The sequence below is a fragment of the Cavia porcellus genome, unplaced genomic scaffold (assembly GCF_034190915.1).
Source record: "Cavia porcellus strain 051 isolate PalLab524CR breed Dunkin Hartley unplaced genomic scaffold, mCavPor4.1 scaffold_1, whole genome shotgun sequence".
Lineage (NCBI taxonomy): Eukaryota > Metazoa > Chordata > Mammalia > Rodentia > Caviidae > Cavia > Cavia porcellus.
The window spans coordinates 238,001,054-238,009,013 of record NW_026947484.1 but is presented as its reverse complement, the minus strand read 5'-3'; the positions used below and the strand labels follow the sequence as shown (position 1 = coordinate 238,009,013).

General features: G+C 41.1%; 1 long non-coding RNA gene across 1 annotated transcript; it reads right to left on the bottom strand.

Moving 5' to 3' along the window:
• Positions 1-558: 558 nt before the first annotated feature.
• On the bottom strand, positions 559-7,760 carry LOC134474768 (uncharacterized). Its single transcript, XR_010045625.1, has 2 exons — positions 6,650-7,760; positions 559-1,594 (listed from the first exon to the last, which is right to left on the bottom strand). It is a non-coding gene; the product is annotated as an uncharacterized LOC134474768 (long non-coding RNA).
• Positions 7,761-7,960: the final 200 nt, after the last annotated feature.

Genomic DNA, 7,960 nt, shown 5'->3' with positions numbered 1-7,960 from the left:
ATAGAATGATGGTATTCAAAATACATATAAAATATGATGAACCTTTAACTTTTACATGTGTTACTTTTCATGGTCATTTTAAATTTGGAAAAGAACCAGAAGTGACACCGTGCCAGATGTGGGAAGCAAACAATGTGGACATACTGTGGTGTTTTCATTTGACTGAAATGCCCCAGAATATTTTGAATTAGTTCAGGACAATGAGGGAGCCACCAAAAGATACTCATGAGAGAGAACTTCCAGAATGGCTTCAGAAAGGGGCAAGCAATGGAACATAATTGAGCAAGGCAGGGTAGAATATTTGGAGGGAGAAAAATTGCAATACAAATTTTATTGTAGTAGTTTTTATTTTGATTTACTATTCACTATATCTTTTGATCACATCTCATAAGGCAAAAATTAAAAGGGAAAGTAAATAATATTTATAACAGTTAGGATCCACTAGAGGAACAGATTTAATACAATTAATATTAAATTATATATAAAGAAGTTGTACTTCTCCATGAAGGCCCCCTAGATTGAAAAAAAAAAAAAAAAAAACAGGGCAAAACAACATCGTTTTAAGAACAAGCGCTTTTATTTTAGCTGGCCCAGTGACACAGAGCAGATGGAATTTGCAAAGCTGTGTGATTGAGTTAGAATTTTGACTGACTTTTATAGTTCATTTATAATTAGCTCATTGATCATTAAGTACATAGTGATGAGAAACAGAAACAAGGTGGGCCTTTGTTCCCCTTTGCTTGAGGTCAGAGGCATTTCACAGTGGGTGGTTAGCCAATTCATAGCCCTCGGTCTGCCAATTCCAGGAACATTTGTCTCTCATAAAGGGAACGATGGTTGACACAGCATCATTTGTCTCTTAAAAGTGGAACAAAGGTTGATACAGCCAACAAGTTACTGGAGTGGAGGGGAATGATGCATACAGAATAGCATGATGACGCAGTCAGTTAATCTATAACTACGTGGTTGGTGCTTGCTTACTTGGGTAACGAGCTCAGTATAGAATGACAGTACTGCTAATAACTATCCTTTTAACTATTTTTGCTAATTATCTTTTAATCAACTATTTTAATTTTTCAGCATTTTAGTATAACAAAGTTATATATATTTATATGTATATATTTAGAAAAGATATACATAGATATTTATATAGATAGATAGAGGATTGACAAGGTAGGCTTACAATGGCTGCCTGCAAAGTCAGGTGTGAAAGAGCTCAAAACATCTCTAGAGAAGCGGAGGATCCAGTCAAAAATTGCCGATGTGAAGTTCGCTGCAGGGTTTTGTGAGAGTCAGTGTCAAGAAGCCAAAGAGCCTGAACTGGAGGGATGAAGCATTGGTGTGAGCCTGTGGATAGATGTTCCAAGGCGACAGTGCAGACTGGAGGTTCCCTGGAGAAGCAGACATGAGACTCCCTCCTCCTTTCCCTGTTGTTACAGCCAGGCTGCAAGCCCATTGGCTGGAGCCCTTCACACCTGAGGAGGGGCTCGCATTTTGAGTAAATTCATCAATCCAGACACGTCCAGCACTGCACCAAACCAATGTGTCAGGCATTCCTTCTTCATGTGGACACCATGGTTAACTATCACACATGCTAAAGGGAAAGACAGACACAGGGAAGATTTCAAATGTAAACAAGCAGATGAAAAGATTATCCTGATAGTAAAAATTATCATCTTGAATTAACCAAAAACAGATATGCCAGGCCACAGAAAATGTCTTGTTACTTTAACAATATTGAAATCATAAGGAATATTTTTGGACAAAAATATTCTTTTTTTGTCCAAAAATTAAATCACAATTAATAATAATAATTGCTATTGATTCAGAGGTCAACAAAAGATAAAATTAGTAATACTAATAGAAATAGTCTTTGTGCATATGTGTATGTGTTATTAAGGGCTGAACTCAGGGGTTCACATGTGCTAGACAAGCACTCAACCCCTGAGCTGTATCCCTAGCCTTTCTGGTTTTTATTTTTCATTTTCCATTTTGATACTGGGGTTCATTAAGTGCCTCAGTATTCTGAGCCAGCCTCAAATTAGAAATCATCTTGCCTCAGCCTCCAAGCAGCTGATATTATAGGCATCTACCACCAAACATGGCTTATAAGTTATTTTATGTTGATAAAATCAACAGCATAAAATGAAAAAGAAATACTTCAAAAACATTATCAAACTGAGCTCTGTGAGAAACAGAAACTACCAATATTCTAGAATTATTTGAAAGAAACTGAAGCATACTTAAAATCTGTCTCACAAAGAATATTTCCGACCAAGATGGTTTTATGGTAAGATCTGCCAGTCACTTAAATCACAAGTGATGCCAAGCGTACACACACTCAAAAAATACACGTGAAAGGAATTCTTCCTAACTCACTGTGTGAGGCTGCTCTAACCCTGCCCAGAGCGAAAATTAATGAAAACATGACCAGAAAATAGAAAACTACAAATAAAACAAGTATAAAGAGATAGAAATCAAGGAAATGTGAATGCTAATTAAATACTCTAAGACATTAAAGAACTTTTATTATACACTTTTTGTGTAGCAAGTTTCCTGAGCACATTTTAAATAATCCTTCCAGAAATGTTAACTACTTTTGAGATATGTACCAAAATCTTTCTGGATGCTATTGTATTAAATTAAAACAAATAAACCCAATCCCTTGTTGATCAAAAATGATCAAATATCAACAATTTCACAGTTCAAGTCAGTGTTAGAATCAAGTATGGGAGGTGGGCTATTGTAATCCCTAATATTGTGTAGAGTCATCCAAGTCTTGTAATCCCTTTTCCAGTTTTCCTCACAATCCAAAATGTTATCATTGTAATCCCATTGAGACATTATTGAAATCCCAAAAAAGTTAATTCTAATCTACCACCACCAAAGCAACCCATGGTGAGAATAAAGACACCAAGATATGTTCCAAGTTAAGGGCAGCCAAGGGGTCCTAAGTCCCATCCCCATAAGGACATGGGGACAAAGGCCCTGACCCTAGGCCTCTCCCAGAATTTATTAACTTGTAAAGAAGGGGATGGCTCCGGGATGAATGACAGTGAGGATGGCGGGAATTACGTGAGTAATGTGAGCTGGCTGCCCAGGTGGGGAGAAAAGCATCTCTGCAAAACACAGAGATAAGGATATGCAGAAGGATCAATTTGCATAATTCAATTAAGGTAGCAACTGAATTGTTTTAGGAGGCTGTTGCTTCATATGTAAACTTTTGTGCCCTGGGGAGTCAGAGCCTCTTTACCTTGAGGCTCCTACCCAGTTGACATTCTTGAAGCTCTGCCATCCTGTGGTGCTCATATCTTTTACAGAGAGCACTATGCCAGGAAACAGGAGACTCTGTCAGCTTTAGAGATTACATACCAGAACCTCCCTAGCCTAATTTGTAATGCTTAGAGCCAACTGAAGAGAGAAGGAAATACACATCAGTATAAGGAAATCAGTCTCCATATAATCAAAGTTGCAGCAATTGTTTTGCATTCAAGGGGGGTCACTGGCGTTGTCTCCCACAGTGCAATGTGCCAGTGTAGGCGAAACCAGTTGGCTGAGAGCACAGGTGCTGTATTTGGATTCAGTGCTCGCCTGGTGACCTTTCTCAGTATGTAGAAGCCACACCGCCCACTCTGTAACCTGGCCAGTGTTACCTAAGCTAAAGGACAGCGATCAGATCCCAGTGAAAAGATGCCGCAGGCAGGGACAGTTACAGAAGGTGCCAACAGGACCCTGCCACACTGGCAACCCCTGTATGCCAATCCCAGAAGTTTACAAGGGCTCTGGCTTTTCATCACAAGTCAGAGCCCATTCAGCTTGGCCATCCTCTCTCGTGCATTCCACACTGAAATTCCTGAGTCAGTGAAATCTCTTTATAAATCACTGCATATTAGTAAATCTTTCTGAATTGTACTTGAATTAGTCATTTCTGAAGAATGTAACACACATTATCTTTCTTGTAAATTTCAATCGGCATCACAAAGTATAATCTAGCCCTTAATTCACAGACTTGAATCTCTCAAAAGAGAGCCTTGGATTCATTCATTTCAGGGTGAAGCTCAAACTGGTATTTAGGTAGAAAATATTGTCTTAATTTGTGGAAAACTCAATGTTTCATTATCCTGATCCTGGGACAGAGAAGTATATAATCCCTACTTCCCGCCGGAAAATTTACACAGACACAGACGCACGCATGCACACACACACACACACACACACACACACACACATACACACACACATACACCTATATCACCTGCTTTAGCTTTCTGAATTATTTATCACACCAAACAGGTGCGCTTCTTTATATGTATTTCAGGAACAGTGTATCATACACTCCAATTGACACAGCCTCCTTGGTTTCTTTGTCAGCCCGTGTCCAACCGGGAATGTGAAACATAGTTATTTAAAGAGAGGGAGCTTATTATAAACACGTGTTTAAGCTGTGGTAGAGGAATCATAGAGCTATCATAGGTACTCTCGGGCCTATGGCGAGCGAGGAAGGAAGGCAGTGTTGGAAGGTCAGCTCCCCAGGGCTGCTGTCCGCACCGCTGGCTGTGTGGCTGCCGCTGGCGGGGTGCTGGGGAAGTTGGCTGGTTTTCTCAGGCAAACGCTTCTTTATAGCCACAAAGCAAGCAGTCACAAGGCCTCATGGGACAAGGGAATCTCTGCTGGTGAGCAGATGGACACAGAGGAGCGTGCCTCACTGCAGGATCAAGGCCCGGAGTACTGGGGTTCGTGTCAGAAGAACTGAGGGGAGCACGGTCATTAGGTCAGGCCTAGGGCTGTCATCTTCCCCAGTACTGTGCCCCGGGTGTGTGGCGGGAACAGGAAACAACTGGGCATCCCCACAGGTGCACCCATCTGCAGGGGTGCAAGCGGAACTAGGAAAAGCCAGCCGTAAATTAGAAAGAGTGGCTTTGTCCTCTGTGCCTTCCACTGACAGAGCTTCACACTGTGCTCAGTAAGGAAGAAGCATTTAGCGTCCAGTCCATTGCTACCGAATGGGTACTGAAGGGTGAATTTAGCCAGAGAGGCAAGATGTCCAATGCCACGTCACAGATCCACGGCATTCTGGCTTCTGCAGAGACAGCCTTCCATCCTGGTACCACCGGATCATTCGTGCACACAGTGGGTAAGGTCCTGAGTATTCTGCAGGGAACTTCCTAGGTCTGAACTCTGATGGGTTCTCTTCCCAATGCATGGCTCTAGTATCTTTGCTGTTCTCTCATTTGAAGTTGAGGGTCACAACCTATTTCCTTGGAAGCATTAAATGAGTTCATTACACTAGGATTTAGAACAATGCCTGGCCTGTAATTCGTGTGCAATACATGTTAGCTTTTAAGAATATTATGGAGACAGAACCTATAAGAGAGTGACTTCTCTTCTCTGGAAGGAGGTTCCACAAGTCTGGGAGACAGCACTCTAAATGGAATAGATCCTGCAGAAGATTTATCCTGGTTTACCGTGTAACCTACAGCGGCTATATCTGCGTTCCTGTGTGTGTGCAGACATTAAAAGATCAGTGTATCTATTCCGAACTCTCAGGCCGTCTTTATCTCCCAATGACTCCCAAATATGCATTCCCACTTCCACTGTTAAGCCTGAGATCATTTTTCCAACTTCTATTTCTTAATTTCTAAATCAACATGTCAAACCATACTCTATAAACAGAAAGAAATGCATTTAAGGGTCAAAACATGATGCTCAGTTTTTAAAGTTCTAAATTTGAATGTCCCCATTTTCTGAGAATGTTCCTGCTTCGTTTATTTAAAACATGATTTATGCAAAGAAATTGCCAGGAACATATGCCAGTTAGTCTTAAAATGCTAAAACGAGAATCACGAGGTTTCCCACTCTGACCTTTGGGTACAGCATGCCTCTTCTGGTTTTAAATAGTCACTTCTCTAGAGGGTGAGTGGGCGGGTGTTCGATGATAAAATTAACACCGAACATTTCTAGTCTCCCGTTCGTTTCTTCATTTTCCTTCATTATCCTGAGTGCGTTAGGCAGACTTTCACTTCATTATTTTTCAAAGTGATTAACCTTGGGTAGATCAATTTTTTTCCTGTCCAAGTACCAAGGGCCGAGTTTGATCCTAAGCCGGACCACAGACCTTGCCAGCCTGGGGCAGCGTAAAGAGCTGATGTCAGTTCAGGGACATGGTGGCAGTCCCCGTGTGTGTACCTTGGTCATGGAAGTGACACAGCATTTTACAGTTATTTTCATATGTCTGCCTTTCACATAGTACCGAACATTCTTCTGCAGAGTGAGAGTGTGTCTTACTTATGATTTAAGGCAAGTAAATAGAACGCTTTCAGCATAGAGTGTAAACCTAATAAGTGTGTTATATAAATGAATAGCTGAAATTCAGAATTGAAGATTCACTTGCTCATTTCCTTAAATCCTTTTCAGAAAACACAATCTATCTAGACACATTGCAAAGACAGGAGATCTTTTACAGTCTGCAGCGTACAATAAAGCATTTCCACTAAAACTGAATAGCACACAAGATTTATATTTGTGTCAATTGTTTCACTTCAGGAAAACTCAAACCTCCACTGAGTGACTAAATAATCATTTATCCTTTCTGAGGGTATCCAATGACAAAGATATCGAAAGTCAGAGGGAGAGTCTCTGGAATACTCACCAGCTTTCTCGTCCAACAAATCTCCCCACATGAAAGGCAACTGTACCTCAGTGCAGAAACGTTCGACTAGAGGATCAGAGGTGCCTCGGGAGGATTCAGATGTATGTGTTTGAAGATGCTAATCCTACCTGCATTAAAGGGGACCTCACCACGAAAGAAAACAAAGCAACATCCAAGGATGAATCCAAAATGCAAATACTCGAATGCGGCAAATCAATCCTGACCTGTGGTACGCAAGTCCCAAAGACCAGGTAGCAGCATAACTCGGACCGATTTTTGAAGCAGACGCAGAAGCAAGGCAAAGAATGACTCAAGGTACCTGGAGAGAGCGAAAGCACCTTAAATGGATACATCAAAGCAAAATGTTGGAGAGTTTCTTGGAGCATCAAATAAAGAAGATGACAAATCTGATTTCCCTGTGGCGGGCAAAGAGATGAATGCTTCCCCATCTCTGCAGAACACCAGACAGTATTACAGAAAGCCAGAGAACGAACCCAGAGTGAGGAGTTTAAAATGAAACGTAACCTGCACGCTGCAGAACAATCATCCGTTGATTCGTTCATTCATTTATTCAACAGTATTTGTCAGACGCCATGTTACTCACAAAAGCGTGATAAGTCAGATAGCATTTCAGCATAAAAGAGCACAGCAATTAATGCAGATAAAAGTTAATGCAGTGCGATTGAAAAGTGCAGAAGAAAATTTAAATTGAAAAATGTTTATAGTAAAAGACACATTGCCAGGAATGCTCCTCGAAACATCTCTGCTTGCTTCGAGCACAGGTTCAGTCGTCCCCGGCCCTTTCCAAAGCAGCTCTGGAAGTCCTCTCTCGTGGGGTCTTTTGTTGCACTGCTGTGGCTGCCTCGGTGTCCCAAGTCAATCCCAAATTTTACCTTTCCAGGTCATTTTGACTTTGGGGAAGAACCAGAAGATGTGGAATGCCAGATCTGATCAGCAGGCTGGGTGAAGACACGCTATAACATTTCTAAAAGCTCCTTTTCCTTCGGCAAGCGCTTGGCAGAGGCATTCACTACGTTTCTGGTCACACCTTATAAAAATAGGAAAGAAGAACAGCTTCAGAAACTGGCGAGAACCACAGAGTACAAGTTCAAAGCGGGGAGGGATATTTTGAGGGAGATTGATGGAGATGTGACTGGTACCATAAGTTTTTTTTTTAAATTTAAATATTTGCTATATCCTTTTTATTGCTCCTTATAGAGATAAATTACTACACAATGTTATAATTGCTGTAATGAAGACAGGGACACTTCTGAGAAGGGAGACCCGAGAAATACCCACGTGTGCAGTGTG